The following is a 20924-nucleotide window of genomic DNA, read 5'->3' as shown; positions in this document are numbered from 1 at the left end:
TGTAAATACGGGGTTTACATACCATTTCTTGCGCAATACGGTTCGAACACTCAAACACCTATACGGATTCTCCTGCACAGTGGCAGATATGCAAATACGGCGTTTACTTACCATTTCTCGCGCATTAGGGTTCGAACACTCGAACACCTATACGGATTCTCCTGCACAGTGGCAGATATGTAAATACGGGTTTTACATACCATTTCGGGCGAATTACTGTTCGAACACTCGAACACCTATACGGATTCTCCTGCACAGTGGTAGATATGTAAATACGGGGTTTACATACCATTTCTTGCGCAATACGATTCGAACACTCGAACACCTATACGGATTCTCCTGTACAGTGGCAGATATGTAAATACGGGGTCTACATACCAATTCTTGCGCAATACGATTCGAACACTCGAACACCTATACGGATTCTCCTGCACAGTGGCAGATATATAAATACGTGGTTTACATACCATTTCTTGCGCATTACGGTTCGAACACTCGAACACCTATACGGATTCTCCTGCACAGTGGCAGATATGTAAATACGGCGTTTACAAACCATTTCTTGGGCAATACGGTTCGAACAATCGAACACCTATACGGATTCTCCTGCACAGTGGCAGATACGTAACTACGGGGTTTACATACCATTTCTTGCGCATTACGGTTCGAACGCTCGAACACCTATACGGATTCTCCTGCACAGTGGCAGATATGTAAATACGGGGTTTCCGTACCATTTCTTGCGCATTACGGTTCGAACACTCGAACAGCTATACGGATTCTCCTGCACAGTGGCAGATATGTAAATACGGGGTTTACATACCATTTCTTGGGCATTATGGTTCGAACACTCGAACACCTATACGGATTCTCCTGCACAGTGGCAGATATGTAAATACGGGGTTTCCGTACCATTTCTTGCGCATTACGGTTCGAACACTCGAACACCTATACGGATTCTCCTGCACAGTGGCAGATATGTAAATACGGGGTTTACATACCATTTCTTGCGCATTACGGTTCGAACACTCGAACACCTATACGGATTCTCCCGCACAGTGGCAGATATGTAAATACGGCGTTTACAAACCATTTCTTGGGCAATACGGTTCGAACAATCGAACACCTATACGGATTCTCCTGCACAGTGGCAGATATGTAAATACGGGGTTTACAAACCATTTCTTGCGCATTACGGTTCGAACACTCGAACACCTATACGGATTCTCCTGCACAGTGGCAGATATGTAAATACGGGGTTTCCGTACCATTTCTTGCGCATTACGGTTCGAACACTCGAACACCTATACGGATTCTCCTGGACAGTGGCAGATATGTAAATACGGGGTTTACATACCATTTCTTGCGCATTACGGTTCGAACAATCGAACACCTATACGGATTCTCCTGCACAGTGGTAGATATGTAAATACGGCGTTTACAAACCATTTCTTGGGCAATACGGTTCGAACAATCGAACACCTATACGGATTCTCCTGCACAGTGGCAGATATGTAAATACGGGGTTTACAAACCATTTCTTGCGCATTACGGTTCGAACGCTCGAACACCTATACGGATTCTCCTGCACAGTGGCAGATATGTAAATACGGGGTTTCCGTACCATTTCTTGCGCATTACGGTTCGAACACTCGAACAGCTATACGGATTCTCCTGCACAGTGGTAGATATGTAAATACGGGGTTTACATACCATTTCTTGCGCATTATGGTTCGAACACTCGAACACCTATACGGATTCTCCTGCACAGTGGCAGATATGTAAATACGGGGTTTCCGTACCATTTCTTGCGCATTACGGTTCGAACACTCGAACACCTATACGGATTCTCCTGCACAGTGGCAGATATGTAAATACGGGGTTTACATACCATTTCTTGCGCATTACGGTTCGAACACTCGAACACCTATACGGATTCTCCCGCACAGTGGCAGATATGTAAATACGGCGTTTACAAACCATTTCTTGGGCAATACGGTTCGAACAATCGAACACCTATACGGATTCTCCTGCACAGTGGCAGATATGTAAATACGGGGTTTACAAACCATTTCTTGCGCATTACGGTTCGAACACTCGAACACCTATACGGATTCTCCTGCACAGTGGCAGATATGTAAATACGGGGTTTCCGTACCATTTCTTGCGCATTACGGTTCGAACACTCGAACACCTATACGGATTCTCCTGGACAGTGGCAGATATGTAAATACGGGGTTTACATACCATTTTTTGCGCATTACGGTTCGAACACTCGAACACCTATACGGATTCTCCTGCACAGTGGTAGATATGTAAATACGGCGTTTACAAACCATTTCTTGGGCAATACGGTTCGAACAATCGAACACCTATACGGATTCTACTGCACAGTGGCAGATATGTAAATACGGGGTTTACATACCATTTCTTGCGCATTACGGTTCGAACACTCGAACACCTATACGGATTCTCCTGCACTGTGGCAGATATGTAAATACGGGGTTTCCGTACCATTTCTTGCGCATTACGGTTCGAACACTCGAACACCTATACGGATTCTCCTGCACAGTGGCAGATATGTAAATACGGGTTTACATACCATTTCTTGCGCATTACGGTTCGAACACTCGAACACATATACGGATTCTCCTGCACAGTGGCAGATATGTAAATACGGGGTTTCCGTACCATTTCTTGCGCATTACGGTTCGAACCCTCGAACACCTATATGGATTCTCCTGCACAGTGGCAGATATGTAAATACGGGGTTTACATACCATTTCTTGCGCATTACGGTTCGAACACCCGAGCACCTATACGGATTCTCCTGCACAGTGGCAGATATGTAAATACGGCGTTTACAAACCATTTCTTGGGCAATACGGTTCGAACAATCGAACACCTATACGGATTCTCCTGCACAGTGGCAGATATGTAAATACGGGGTTTACATACCATTTCTTGCGCATTACGGTTCGAACACTCGAACACCTATACGGATTCTCCTGCACAGTGGTAGATATGTAAATACGGGGTTTACATACCATTTCTTGCGCAATACGGTTCGAACACTCGAACACCTATACGGATTCTCCTGTACAGTGGCAGATATGTAAATACGGGGTCTACATACCAATTCTTGCGCAATACGATTCGAACACTCGAACACCTATACGGATTCTCCTGCACAGTGGCAGATATATAAATACGTGGTTTACATACCATTTCTTGCGCATTACGGTTCGAACACTCGAACACCTATACGGATTCTCCTGCACAGTGGCAGATATGTAAATACGGCGTTTACAAACCATTTCTTGGGCAATACGGTTCGAACAATCGAACACCTATACGGATTCTCCTGCACAGTGGCAGATACGTAACTACGGGGTTTACATACCATTTCTTGAGCATTACGGTTCGAACGCTCGAACACCTATACGGATTCTCCTGCACAGTGGCAGATATGTAAATATGGGGTTTCCGTACCATTTCTTGCGCATTACGGTTCGAACCCTCAAACAGCTATACGGATTCTCCTGCACAGTGGCAGATATGTAAATACGGGGTTTACATACCATTTCTTGCGCATTATGGTTCGAACACTCGAACACCTATACGGATTCTCCTGCACAGTGGCAGATATGTAAATACGGGGTTTCCGTACCATTTCTTGCGCATTACGGTTCGAACACTCGAACACCTATACGGATTCTCCTGCACAGTGGCAGATATGTAAATACGGGGTTTACATACCATTTCTTGCGCATTACGGTTCGAACACTCGAACACCTATACGGATTCTCCCGCACAGTGGCAGATATGTAAATACGGCGTTTACAAACCATTTCTTGGGCAATACGGTTCGAACAATCGAACACCTATACGGTTTCTCCTGCACAGTGGCAGATATGTAAATACGGGGTTTGCAAACCATTTCTTGCGCAATACGGCTCGAACACTCGTATACCTATACGGATTCTCCTGCACAGTGGCAGATATGTAAATACGGGGTTTACATACCATTTCTTGCGCATTACGATTCGAACACTCGAATACCTATACGCATTCTCCTGCACAGTGGCAGATATGTAAATACGGGGTTTACATACCATTTCTTGCGCAATACGGTTCGAACACTCAAACACCTATACGGATTCTCCTGCACAGTGGCAGATATGCAAATACGGCGTTTACTTACCATTTCTCGCGCATTAGGGTTCGAACACTCGAACACCTATACGGATTCTCCTGCACAGTGGCAGATATGTAAATACGGGTTTTACATACCATTTCGGGCGAATTACTGTTCGAACACTCGAACACCTATACGGATTCTCCTGCACAGTGGTAGATATGTAAATACGGGGTTTACATACCATTTCTTGCGCAATACGATTCGAACACTCGAACACCTATACGGATTCTCCTGTACAGTGGCAGATATGTAAATACGGGGTCTACATACCAATTCTTGCGCAATACGATTCGAACACTCGAACACCTATACGGATTCTCCTGCACAGTGGCAGATATATAAATACGTGGTTTACATACCATTTCTTGCGCATTACGGTTCGAACACTCGAACACCTATACGGATTCTCCTGCACAGTGGCAGATATGTAAATACGGCGTTTACAAACCATTTCTTGGGCAATACGGTTCGAACAATCGAACACCTATACGGATTCTCCTGCACAGTGGCAGATACGTAACTACGGGGTTTACATACCATTTCTTGCGCATTACGGTTCGAACGCTCGAACACCTATACGGATTCTCCTGCACAGTGGCAGATATGTAAATACGGGGTTTCCGTACCATTTCTTGCGCATTACGGTTCGAACACTCGAACAGCTATACGGATTCTCCTGCACAGTGGCAGATATGTAAATACGGGGTTTACATACCATTTCTTGGGCATTATGGTTCGAACACTCGAACACCTATACGGATTCTCCTGCACAGTGGCAGATATGTAAATACGGGGTTTCCGTACCATTTCTTGCGCATTACGGTTCGAACACTCGAACACCTATACGGATTCTCCTGCACAGTGGCAGATATGTAAATACGGGGTTTACATACCATTTCTTGCGCATTACGGTTCGAACACTCGAACACCTATACGGATTCTCCCGCACAGTGGCAGATATGTAAATACGGCGTTTACAAACCATTTCTTGGGCAATACGGTTCGAACAATCGAACACCTATACGGATTCTCCTGCACAGTGGCAGATATGTAAATACGGGGTTTACAAACCATTTCTTGCGCATTACGGTTCGAACACTCGAACACCTATACGGATTCTCCTGCACAGTGGCAGATATGTAAATACGGGGTTTCCGTACCATTTCTTGCGCATTACGGTTCGAACACTCGAACACCTATACGGATTCTCCTGGACAGTGGCAGATATGTAAATACGGGGTTTACATACCATTTCTTGCGCATTACGGTTCGAACAATCGAACACCTATACGGATTCTCCTGCACAGTGGTAGATATGTAAATACGGCGTTTACAAACCATTTCTTGGGCAATACGGTTCGAACAATCGAACACCTATACGGATTCTCCTGCACAGTGGCAGATATGTAAATACGGGGTTTACAAACCATTTCTTGCGCATTACGGTTCGAACGCTCGAACACCTATACGGATTCTCCTGCACAGTGGCAGATATGTAAATACGGGGTTTCCGTACCATTTCTTGCGCATTACGGTTCGAACACTCGAACAGCTATACGGATTCTCCTGCACAGTGGTAGATATGTAAATACGGGGTTTACATACCATTTCTTGCGCATTATGGTTCGAACACTCGAACACCTATACGGATTCTCCTGCACAGTGGCAGATATGTAAATACGGGGTTTCCGTACCATTTCTTGCGCATTACGGTTCGAACACTCGAACACCTATACGGATTCTCCTGCACAGTGGCAGATATGTAAATACGGGGTTTACATACCATTTCTTGCGCATTACGGTTCGAACACTCGAACACCTATACGGATTCTCCCGCACAGTGGCAGATATGTAAATACGGCGTTTACAAACCATTTCTTGGGCAATACGGTTCGAACAATCGAACACCTATACGGATTCTCCTGCACAGTGGCAGATATGTAAATACGGGGTTTACAAACCATTTCTTGCGCATTACGGTTCGAACACTCGAACACCTATACGGATTCTCCTGCACAGTGGCAGATATGTAAATACGGGGTTTCCGTACCATTTCTTGCGCATTACGGTTCGAACACTCGAACACCTATACGGATTCTCCTGGACAGTGGCAGATATGTAAATACGGGGTTTACATACCATTTTTTGCGCATTACGGTTCGAACACTCGAACACCTATACGGATTCTCCTGCACAGTGGTAGATATGTAAATACGGCGTTTACAAACCATTTCTTGGGCAATACGGTTCGAACAATCGAACACCTATACGGATTCTACTGCACAGTGGCAGATATGTAAATACGGGGTTTACATACCATTTCTTGCGCATTACGGTTCGAACACTCGAACACCTATACGGATTCTCCTGCACTGTGGCAGATATGTAAATACGGGGTTTCCGTACCATTTCTTGCGCATTACGGTTCGAACACTCGAACACCTATACGGATTCTCCTGCACAGTGGCAGATATGTAAATACGGGTTTACATACCATTTCTTGCGCATTACGGTTCGAACACTCGAACACATATACGGATTCTCCTGCACAGTGGCAGATATGTAAATACGGGGTTTCCGTACCATTTCTTGCGCATTACGGTTCGAACCCTCGAACACCTATATGGATTCTCCTGCACAGTGGCAGATATGTAAATACGGGGTTTACATACCATTTCTTGCGCATTACGGTTCGAACACCCGAGCACCTATACGGATTCTCCTGCACAGTGGCAGATATGTAAATACGGCGTTTACAAACCATTTCTTGGGCAATACGGTTCGAACAATCGAACACCTATACGGATTCTCCTGCACAGTGACAGATATGTAAATACGGGGTTTACATACCATTTCATGCGCATTACGGTTCGAACACTCGAACACCTATACGGATTCTCCTGCACAGTGGCAGATATGTAAATACGGGGTTTCCGTACCATTTCTTGCGCATTGCGGTTCGAACACTCGAACACCTATACGGATTCTCCTGCACAGTGGCAGATATGTAAATACGGGGTTTACAAACCATTTCTTGCGCAATACGGTTCGAACACTCGTACACCTATACGGATTCTCCTGCACAGTGGCAGATATGTAAATACGGGGTTTACATACCATTTCTTGCGTATTACGGTTCGAACACTCGAATACCTATACGGATTCTCCTGCACAGTGGCAGATATGTAAATACGGGGTTTACATACCATTTCTTGCGCAATACGGTTCGAACACTCGAACACCTATACGGATTCTCCTGCACAGTGGCAGATATGTAAATACGGCGTTTACTTACCATTTCTCACGCATTAGGGTTCGAACACTCGAACACCTATACGGATTCTCCTGCACAGTGGCATATATGTAAATACGGGTTTTACATACCATTTCGGGCGAATTACTGTTCGAACACTCGAACACCTATACGGATTCTCCTGCACAGTGGCAGATATGTAAATACGGGGTTTACATACCATTTCTTGCGCATTACGGTTCGAACACTCGAACACCTATACGGATTCTCCTGCACAGTGGCAGATATGTAAATACGGGGTTTCCGTACCATTTCTTGCGCATTGCGGTTCGAACACTCGAACACCTATACGGATTCTCCTGCACAGTGGCAGATATGTAAATACGGGGTTTGCAAACCATTTCTTGCGCAATACGGCTCGAACACTCGTATACCTATACGGATTCTCCTGCACAGTGGCAGATATGTAAATACGGGGTTTACATACCATTTCTTGCGCATTACGATTCGAACACTCGAATACCTATACGCATTCTCCTGCACAGTGGCAGATATGTAAATACGGGGTTTACATACCATTTCTTGCGCAATACGGTTCGAACACTCAAACACCTATACGGATTCTCCTGCACAGTGGCAGATATGCAAATACGGCGTTTACTTACCATTTCTCACGCATTAGGGTTCGAACACTCGAACACCTATACGGATTCTCCTGCACAGTGGCAGATATGTAAATACGGGTTTTACATACCATTTCGGGCGAATTACTGTTCGAACACTCGAACACCTATACGGATTCTCCTGCACAGTGGTAGATATGTAAATACGGGGTTTACATACCATTTCTTGCGCAATACGATTCGAACACTCGAACACCTATACGGATTCTCCTGTACAGTGGCAGATATGTAAATACGGGGTCTACATACCAATTCTTGCGCAATACGATTCGAACACTCGAACACCTATACGGATTCTCCTGCACAGTGGCAGATATATAAATACGTGGTTTACATACCATTTCTTGCGCATTACGGTTCGAACACTCGAACACCTATACGGATTCTCCTGCACAGTGGCAGATATGTAAATACGGCGTTTACAAACCATTTCTTGGGCAATACGGTTCGAACAATCGAACACCTATACGGATTCTCCTGCACAGTGGCAGATACGTAACTACGGGGTTTACATACCATTTCTTGCGCATTACGGTTCGAACGCTCGAACACCTATACGGATTCTCCTGCACAGTGGCAGATATGTAAATACGGGGTTTCCGTACCATTTCTTGCGCATTACGGTTCGAACACTCGAACAGCTATACGGATTCTCCTGCACAGTGGCAGATATGTAAATACGGGGTTTACATACCATTTCTTGCGCATTATGGTTCGAACACTCGAACACCTATACGGATTCTCCTGCACAGTGGCAGATATGTAAATACGGGGTTTCCGTACCATTTCTTGCGCATTACGGTTCGAACACTCGAACACCTATACGGATTCTCCTGCACAGTGGCAGATATGTAAATACGGGGTTTACATACCATTTCTTGCGCATTACGGTTCGAACACTCGAACACCTATACGGATTCTCCCGCACAGTGGCAGATATGTAAATACGGCGTTTACAAACCATTTCTTGGGCAATACGGTTCGAACAATCGAACACCTATACGGATTCTCCTGCACAGTGGCAGATATGTAAATACGGGGTTTACAAACCATTTCTTGCGCATTACGGTTCGAACACTCGAACACCTATACGGATTCTCCTGCACAGTGGCAGATATGTAAATACGGGGTTTCCGTACCATTTCTTGCGCATTACGGTTCGAACACTCGAACACCTATACGGATTCTCCTGGACAGAGGCAGATATGTAAATACGGGGTTTACATACCATTTCTTGCGCATTACGGTTCGAACACTCGAACACCTATACGGATTCTCCTGCACAGTGGTAGATATGTAAATACGGCGTTTACAAACCATTTCTTGGGCAATACGGTTCGAACAATCGAACACCTATACGGATTCTCCTGCACAGTGGCAGATATGTAAATACGGGGTTTACATACCATTTCTTGCGCATTACGGTTCGAACACTCGAACACCTATACGGATTCTCCTGCACTGTGGCAGATATGTAAATACGGGGTTTTCGTACCATTTCTTGCGCATTACGGTTCGAACACTCGAACACCTATACGGATTCTCCTGCACAGTGGCAGATATGTAAATACGGGTTTACATACCATTTCTTGCGCATTACGGTTCGAACACTCGAACACCTATACGGATTCTCCTGCACAGTGGCAGATATGTAAATACGGCGTTTACAAACCATTTCTTGGGCAATACGGTTCGAACAATCGAACACCTATACGGATTCTCCTGCACAGTGGCAGATATGTAAATACGGGGTTTACATACCATTTCTTGCGCATTACGGTTCGAACACTCGAACACCTATACGGATTCTCCGGCACAGTGGTAGATATGTAAATACGGGGTTTACATACCATTTCTTGCGCAATACGGTTCGAACACTCGAACACCTATACGGATTCTCCTGTACAGTGGCAGATATGTAAATACGGGGTCTACATACCAATTCTTGCGCAATACGATTCGAACACTCGAACACCTATACGGATTCTCCTGCACAGTGGCAGATATATAAATACGTGGTTTACATACCATTTCTTGCGCATTACGGTTCGAACACTCGAACACCTATACGGATTCTCCTGCACAGTGGCAGATATGTAAATACGGCGTTTACAAACCATTTCTTGGGCAATACGGTTCGAACAATCGAACACCTATACGGATTCTCCTGCACAGTGGCAGATACGTAACTACGGGGTTTACATACCATTTCTTGAGCATTACGGTTCGAACGCTCGAACACCTATACGGATTCTCCTGCACAGTGGCAGATATGTAAATACGGGGTTTCCGTACCATTTCTTGCGCATTACGGTTCGAACCCTCAAACAGCTATACGGATTCTCCTGCACAGTGGCAGATATGTAAATACGGGGTTTACAAACCATTTCTTGCGCATTACGGTTCGAACACTCGAACACCTATACGGATTCTCCTGCACAGTGGCAGATATGTAAATACGGGGTTTCCGTACCATTTCTTGCGCATTACGGTTCGAACACTCGAACACCTATACGGATTCTCCTGGACAGTGGCAGATATGTAAATACGGGGTTTACATACCATTTTTTGCGCATTACGGTTCGAACACTCGAACACCTATACGGATTCTCCTGCACAGTGGTAGATATGTAAATACGGCGTTTACAAACCATTTCTTGGGCAATACGGTTCGAACAATCGAACACCTATACGGATTCTCCTGCACAGTGGCAGATATGTAAATACGGGGTTTACATACCATTTCTTGCGCATTACGGTTCGAACACTCGAACACCTATACGGATTCTCCTGCACTGTGGCAGATATGTAAATACGGGGTTTCCGTACCATTTCTTGCGCATTACGGTTCGAACACTCGAACACCTATACGGATTCTCCTGCACAGTGGCAGATATGTAAATACGGGTTTACATACCATTTCTTGCGCATTACGGTTCGAACACTCGAACACATATACGGATTCTCCTGCACAGTGGCAGATATGTAAATACGGGGTTTCCGTACCATTTCTTGCGCATTACGGTTCGAACCCTCGAACACCTATATGGATTCTCCTGCACAGTGGCAGATATGTAAATACGGGGTTTACATACCATTTCTTGCGCATTACGGTTCGAACACCCGAGCACCTATACGGATTCTCCTGCACAGTGGCAGATATGTAAATACGGCGTTTACAAACCATTTCTTGGGCAATACGGTTCGAACAATCGAACACCTATACGGATTCTCCTGCACAGTGGCAGATATGTAAATACGGGGTTTACATACCATTTCATGCGCATTACGGTTCGAACACTCGAACACCTATACGGATTCTCCTGCACAGTGGCAGATATGTAAATACGGGGTTTCCGTACCATTTCTTGCGCATTGCGGTTCGAACACTCGAACACCTATACGGATTCTCCTGCACAGTGGCAGATATGTAAATACGGGGTTTACAAACCATTTCTTGCGCAATACGGTTCGAACACTCGTACACCTATACGGATTCTCCTGCACAGTGGCAGATATGTAAATACGGGGTTTACATACCATTTCTTGCGTATTACGGTTCGAACACTCGAATACCTATACGGATTCTCCTGCACAGTGGCAGATATGTAAATACGGGGTTTACATACCATTTCTTGCGCAATACGGTTCGAACACTCGAACACCTATACGGATTCTCCTGCACAGTGGCAGATATGTAAATACGGCGTTTACTTACCATTTCTCACGCATTAGGGTTCGAACACTCGAACACCTATACGGATTCTCCTGCACAGTGGCATATATGTAAATACGGGTTTTACATACCATTTCGGGCGAATTACTGTTCGAACACTCGAACACCTATACGGATTCTCCTGCACAGTGGCAGATATGTAACTACGGGGTTTACATACCATTTCTTGCGCATTACGGTTCGAACACTCGAACACCTATACGGATTTTCCTGCACAGTGGCAGATATGTAAATACGGGGTTTCCGTACCATTTCTTGCGCATTGCGGTTCGAACACTCGAACACCTATACGGATTCTCCTGCACAGTGGCAGATATGTAAATACGGGGTTTGCAAACCATTTCTTGCGCAATACGGCTCGAACACTCGTATACCTATACGGATTCTCCTGCGCAGTGGCAGATATGTAAATACGGGGTTTACATACCATTTCTTGCGCATTACGATTCGAACACTCGAATACCTATACGCATTCTCCTGCACAGTGGCAGATATGTAAATACGGGGTTTACATACCATTTCTTGCGCAATACGGTTCGAACACTCAAACACCTATACGGATTCTCCTGCACAGTGGCAGATATGCAAATACGGCGTTTACTTACCATTTCTCACGCATTAGGGTTCGAACACTCGAACACCTATACGGATTCTCCTGCACAGTGGCAGATATGTAAATACGGGTTTTACATACCATTTCGGGCGAATTACTGTTCGAACACTCGAACACCTATACGGATTCTCCTGCACAGTGGTAGATATGTAAATACGGGGTTTACATACCATTTCTTGCGCAATACGATTCGAGCACTCGAACACCTATACGGATTCTCCTGTACAGTGGCAGATATGTAAATACGGGGTCTACATACCAATTCTTGCGCAATACGATTCGAACACTCGAACACCTATACGGATTCTCCTGCACAGTGGCAGATATATAAATACGTGGTTTACATACCATTTCTTGCGCATTACGGTTCGAACACTCGAACACCTATACGGATTCTCCTGCACAGTGGCAGATATGTAAATACGGCGTTTACAAACCATTTCTTGGGCAATACGGTTCGAACAATCGAACACCTATACGGATTCTCCTGCACAGTGGCAGATACGTAACTACGGGGTTTACATACCATTTCTTGCGCATTACGGTTCGAACGCTCGAACACCTATACGGATTCTCCTGCACAGTGGCAGATATGTAAATACGGGGTTTCCGTACCATTTCTTGCGCATTACGGTTCGAACACTCGAACAGCTATACGGATTCTCCTGCACAGTGGCAGATATGTAAATACGGGGTTTACATACCATTTCTTGCGCATTATGGTTCGAACACTCGAACACCTATACGGATTCTCCGGCACAGTGGCAGATATGTAAATACGGGGTTTCCGTACCATTTCTTGCGCATTACGGTTCGAACACTCGAACACCTATACGGATTCTCCTGCACAGTGGCAGATATGTAAATACGGGGTTTACATACCATTTCTTGCGCATTACGGTTCGAACACTCGATCACCTATACGGATTCTCCCGCACAGTGGCAGATATGTAAATACGGCGTTTACAAACCATTTCTTGGGCAATACGGTTCGAACAATCGAACACCTATACGGATTCTCCTGCACAGTGGCAGATATGTAAATACGGGGTTTACAAACCATTTCTTGCGCATTACGGTTCGAACACTCGAACACCTATACGGATTCTCCTGCACAGTGGCAGATATGTAAATACGGGGTTTCCGTACCATTTCTTGCGCATTACGGTTCGAACACTCGAACACCTATACGGATTCTCCTGCACAGTGGCAGATATGTAAATACGGGGTTTACATACCATTTCTTGCGCATTACGGTTCGAACAATCGAACACCTATACGGATTCTCCTGCACAGTGGTAGATATGTAAATACGGCGTTTACAAACCATTTCTTGGGCAATACGGTTCGAACAATCGAACACCTATACGGATTCTCCTGCACAGTGGCAGATATGTAAATACGGGGTTTACATACCATTTCTTGCGCATTACGGTTCGAACACTCGAACACCTATACGGATTCTCCTGCACTGTGGCAGATATGTAAATACGGGGTTTTCGTACCATTTCTTGCGCATTACGGTTCGAACACTCGAACACCTATACGGATTCTCCTGCACAGTGGCAGATATGTAAATACGGGTTTACATACCATTTCTTGCGCATTACGGTTCGAACACTCGAACACCTATACGGATTCTCCTGCACAGTGGCAGATATGTAAATACGGCGTTTACAAACCATTTCTTGGGCAATACGGTTCGAACAATCGAACACCTATACGGATTCTCCTGCACAGTGGCAGATATGTAAATACGGGGTTTACATACCATTTCTTGCGCATTACGGTTCGAACACTCGAACACCTATACGGATTCTCCTGCACAGTGGTAGATATGTAAATACGGGGTTTACATACCATTTCTTGCGCAATACGGTTCGAACACTCGAACACCTATACGGATTCTCCTGTACAGTGGCAGATATGTAAATACGGGGTCTACATACCAATTCTTGCGCAATACGATTCGAACACTCGAACACCTATACGGATTCTCCTGCACAGTGGCAGATATATAAATACGTGGTTTACATACCATTTCTTGCGCATTACGGTTCGAACACTCGAACACCTATACGGATTCTCCTGCACAGTGGCAGATATGTAAATACGGCGTTTACAAACCATTTCTTGGGCAATACGGTTCGAACAATCGAACACCTATACGGATTCTCCTGCACAGTGGCAGATACGTAACTACGGGGTTTACATACCATTTCTTGAGCATTACGGTTCGAACGCTCGAACACCTATACGGATTCTCCTGCACAGTGGCAGATATGTAAATACGGGGTTTCCGTACCATTTCTTGCGCATTACGGTTCGAACCCTCAAACAGCTATACGGATTCTCCTGCACAGTGGCAGATATGTAAATACGGGGTTTACATACCATTTCTTGCGCATTATGGTTCGAACACTCGAACACCTATACGGATTCTCCTGCACAGTGGCAGATATGTAAATACGGGGTTTCCGTACCATTTCTTGCGCATTACGGTTCGAACACTCGAACACCTATACGGATTCTCCTGCACAGTGGCAGATATGTAAATACGGGGTTTACATACCATTCCTTGCGCATTACGGTTCGAACACTCGAACACCTATACGGATTCTCCCGCACAGTGGCAGATATGTAAATACGGCGTTTACAAACCATTTCTTGGGCAATACGGTTCGAACAATCGAACACCTATACGGATTCTCCTGCACAGTGGCAGATATGTAAATACGGGGTTTACAAACCATTTCTTGCGCATTACGGTTCGAACACTCGAACACCTATACGGATTCTCCTGCACAGTGGCAGATATGTAAATACGGGGTTTCCGTACCATTTCTTGCGCATTACGGTTCGAACACTCGAACACCTATACGGATTCTCCTGGACAGTGGCAGATATGTAAATACGGGGTTTACATACCATTTTTTGCGCATTACGGTTCGAACACTCGAACACCTATACGGATTCTCCTGCACAGTGGTAGATATGTAAATACGGCGTTTACAAACCATTTCTTGGGCAATACGGTTCGAACAATCGAACACCTATACGGATTCTCCTGCACAGTGGCAGATATGTAAATACGGGGTTTACATACCATTTCTTGCGCATTACGGTTCGAACACTCGAACACCTATACGGATTCTCCTGCACTGTGGCAGATATGTAAATACGGGGTTTCCGTACCATTTCTTGCGCATTACGGTTCGAACACTCGAACACCTATACGGATTCTCCTGCACAGTGGCAGATATGTAAATACGGGTTTACATACCATTTCTTGCGCATTACGGTTCGAACACTCGAACACATATACGGATTCTCCTGCACAGTGGCAGATATGTAAATACGGGGTTTCCGTACCATTTCTTGCGCATTACGGTTCGAACCCTCGAACACCTATATGGATTCTCCTGCACAGTGGCAGATATGTAAATACGGGGTTTACATACCATTTCTTGCGCATTACGGTTCGAACACCCGAGCACCTATACGGATTCTCCTGCACAGTGGCAGATATGTAAATACGGCGTTTACAAACCATTTCTTGGGCAATACGGTTCGAACAATCGAACACCTATACGGATTCTCCTGCACAGTGGCAGATATGTAAATACGGGGTTTACATACCATTTCATGCGCATTACGGTTCGAACACTCGAACACCTATACGGATTCTCCTGCACAGTGGCAGATATGTAAATACGGGGTTTCCGTACCATTTCTTGCGCATTGCGGTTCGAACACTCGAACACCTATACGGATTCTCCTGCACAGTGGCAGATATGTAAATACGGGGTTTACAAACCATTTCTTGCGCAATACGGTTCGAACACTCGTACACCTATACGGATTCTCCTGCACAGTGGCAGATATGTAAATACGGGGTTTACATACCATTTCTTGCGTATTACGGTTCGAACACTCGAATACCTATACGGATTCTCCTGCACAGTGGCAGATATGTAAATACGGGGTTTACATACCATTTCTTGCGCAATACGGTTCGAACACTCGAACACCTATACGGATTCTCCTGCACAGTGGCAGATATGTAAATACGGCGTTTACTTACCATTTCTCACGCATTAGGGTTCGAACACTCGAACACCTATACGGATTCTCCTGCACAGTGGCATATATGTAAATACGGGTTTTACATACCATTTCGGGCGAATTACTGTTCGAACACTCGAACACCTATACGGATTCTCCTGCACAGTGGCAGATATGTAACTACGGGGTTTACATACCATTTCTTGCGCATTACGGTTCGAACACTCGAACACCTATACGGATTTTCCTGCACAGTGGCAGATATGTAAATACGGGGTTTCCGTACCATTTCTTGCGCATTGCGGTTCGAACACTCGAACACCTATACGGATTCTCCTGCACAGTGGCAGATATGTAAATACGGGGTTTGCAAACCATTTCTTGCGCAATACGGCTCGAACACTCGTATACCTATACGGATTCTCCTGCGCAGTGGCAGATATGTAAATACGGGGTTTACATACCATTTCTTGCGCATTACGATTCGAACACTCGAATACCTATACGCATTCTCCTGCACAGTGGCAGATATGTAAATACGGGGTTTACATACCATTTCTTGCGCAATACGGTTCGAACACTCAAACACCTATACGGATTCTCCTGCACAGTGGCAGATATGCAAATACGGCGTTTACTTACCATTTCTCACGCATTAGGGTTCGAACACTCGAACACCTATACGGATTCTCCTGCACAGTGGCAGATATGTAAATACGGGTTTTACATACCATTTCGGGCGAATTACTGTTCGAACACTCGAACACCTATACGGATTCTCCTGCACAGTGGTAGATATGTAAATACGGGGTTTACATACCATTTCTTGCGCAATACGATTCGAACACTCGAACACCTATACGGATTCTCCTGTACAGTGGCAGATATGTAAATACGGGGTCTACATACCAATTCTTGCGCAATACGATTCGAACACTCGAACACCTATACGGATTCTCCTGCACAGTGGCAGATATATAAATACGTGGTTTACATACCATTTCTTGCGCATTACGGTTCGAACACTCGAACACCTATACGGATTCTCCTGCACAGTGGCAGATATGTAAATACGGCGTTTACAAACCATTTCTTGGGCAATACGGTTTGAACAATCGAACACCTATACGGATTCTCCTGCACAGTGGCAGATACGTAACTACGGGGTTTACATACCATTTCTTGCGCATTACGGTTCGAACGCTCGAACACCTATACGGATTCTCCTGCACAGTGGCAGATATGTAAATACGGGGTTTCCGTACCATTTCTTGCGCATTACGGTTCGAACACTCGAACAGCTATACGGATTCTCCTGCACAGTGGCAGATATGTAAATACGGGGTTTACATACCATTTCTTGCGCATTATGGTTCGAACACTCGAACACCTATACGGATTCTCCGGCACAGTGGCAGATATGTAAATACGGGGTTTCCGTACCATTTCTTGCGCATTACGGTTCGAACACTCGAACACCTATACGGATTCTCCTGCACAGTGGCAGATATGTAAATACGGGGTTTACATACCATTTCTTGCGCATTACGGTTCGAACACTCGAACACCTATACGGATTCTCCCGCACAGTGGCAGATATGTAAATACGGCGTTTACAAACCATTTCTTGGGCAATACGGTTCGAACAATCGAACACCTATACGGATTCTCCTGCACAGTGGCAGATATGTAAATACGGGGTTTACAAACCATTTCTTGCGCATTACGGTTCGAACACTCGAACACCTATACGGATTCTCCTGCACAGTGGCAGATATGTAAATACGGGGTTTCCGTACCATTTCTTGCGCATTACGGTTCGAACACTCGAACACCTATACGGATTCTCCTGCACAGTGGCAGATATGTAAATACGGGGTTTACATACCATTTCTTGCGCATTACGGTTCGAACAATCGAACACCTATACGGATTCTCCTGCACAGTGGTAGATATGTAAATACGGCGTTTACAAACCATTTCTTGGGCAATACGGTTCGAACAATCGAACACCTATACGGATTCTCCTGCACAGTGGCAGATATGTAAATACGGGGTTTACATACCATTTCTTGCGCATTACGGTTCGAACACTCGAACACCTATACGGATTCTCCTGCACTGTGGCAGATATGTAAATACGGGGTTTTCGTACCATTTCTTGCGCATTACGGTTCGAACACTCGAACACCTATACGGATTCTCCTGCACAGTGGCAGATATGTAAATACGGGTTTACATACCATTTCTTGCGCATTACGGTTCGAACACTCGAACACCTATACGGATTCTCCTGCACAGTGGCAGATATGTAAATACGGCGTTTACAAACCATTTCTTGGGCAATACGGTTCGAACAATCGAACACCTATACGGATTCTCCTGCACAGTGGCAGATATGTAAATACGGGGTTTACATACCATTTCTTGCGCATTACGGTTCGAACACTCGAACACCTATACGGATTCTCCTGCACAGTGGTAGATATGTAAATACGGGGTTTACATACCATTTCTTGCGCAATACGGTTCGAACACTCGAACACCTATACGGATTCTCCTGTACAGTGGCAGATATGTAAATACGGGGTCTACATACCAATTCTTGCGCAATACGATTCGAACACTCGAACACCTATACGGATTCTCCTACACAGTGGCAGATATATAAATACGTGGTTTACATACCATTTCTTGCGCATTACGGTTCGAACACTCGAACACCTATACGGATTCTCCTGCACAGTGGCAGATATGTAAATACGGCGTTTACAAACCATTTCTTGGGCAATACGGTTCGAACAATCGAACACCTATACGGATTCTCCTGCACAGTGGCAGATACGTAACTACGGGGTTTACATACCATTTCTTGAGCATTACGGTTCGAACGCTCGAACACCTATACGGATTCTCCTGCACAGTGGCAGATATGTAAATACGGGGTTTCCGTACCATTTCTTGCGCATTACGGTTCGAACCCTCAAACAGCTATACGGATTCTCCTGCACAGTGGCAGATATGTAAATACGGGGTTTACATACCATTTCTTGCGCATTATGGTTCGAACACTCGAACACCTATACGGATTCTCCTGCACAGTGGCAGATATGTAAATACGGGGTTTCCGTACCATTTCTTGCGCATTACGGTTCGAACACTCGAACACCTATACGGATTCTCCTGCACAGTGGCAGATATGTAAATACGGGGTTTACATACCATTTCTTGCGCATTACGGTTCGAACACTCGAACACCTATACGGATTCTCCCGCACAGTGGCAGATATGTAAATACGGCGTTTACAAACCATTTCTTGGGCAATACGGTTCGAACAATCGAACACCTATACGGATTCTCCTGCACAGTGGCAGATATGTAAATACGGGGTTTACAAACCATTTCTTGCGCATTACGGTTCGAACACTCGAACACCTATACGGATTCTCCTGCACAGTGGCAGATATGTAAATACGGGGTTTCCGTACCATTTCTTGCGCATTACGGTTCGAACACTCGAACACCTATACGGATTCTCCTGGACAGTGGCAGATATGTAAATACGGGGTTTACATACCATTTTTTGCGCATTACGGTTCGAACACTCGAACACCTATACGGATTCTCCTGCACAGTGGTAGATATGTAAATACGGCGTTTACAAACCATTTCTTGGGCAATACGGTTCGAACAATCGAACACCTATACGGATTCTCCTGCACAGTGGCAGATATGTAAATACGGGGTTTACATACCATTTCTTGCGCATTACGGTTCGAACACTCGAACACCTATACGGATTCTCCTGCACTGTGGCAGATATGTAAATACGGGGTTTCCGTACCATTTCTTGCGCATTACGGTTCGAACACTCGAACACCTATACGGATTCTCCTGCACAGTGGCAGATATGTAAATACGGGTTTACATACCATTTCTTGCGCATTACGGTTCGAACACTCGAACACATATACGGATTCTCCTGCACAGTGGCAGATATGTAAATACGGGGTTTCCGTACCATTTCTTGCGCATTACGGTTCGAACCCTCGAACACCTATATGGATTCTCCTGCACAGTGGCAGATATGTAAATACGGGGTTTACATACCATTTCTTGCGCATTACGGTTCGAACACCCGAGCACCTATACGGATTCTCCTGCACAGTGGCAGATATGTAAATACGGCGTTTACAAACCATTTCTTGGGCAATACGGTTCGAACAATCGAACACCTATACGGATTCTCCTGCACAGTGGCAGATATGTAAATACGGGGTTTACATACCATTTCTTGCGCATTACGGTTCGAACACTCAAACACCTATACGGATTCTCCTGCACAGTGGCAGATATGTAAATACGGGGTTTC

Source organism: Camellia sinensis, chromosome 14 (genome assembly GCF_055761805.1).
Source record: "Camellia sinensis isolate YWXY chromosome 14, ASM5576180v1, whole genome shotgun sequence".
Lineage (NCBI taxonomy): Eukaryota > Viridiplantae > Streptophyta > Magnoliopsida > Ericales > Theaceae > Camellia > Camellia sinensis.
This window is presented reverse-complemented; position numbering follows the sequence as displayed.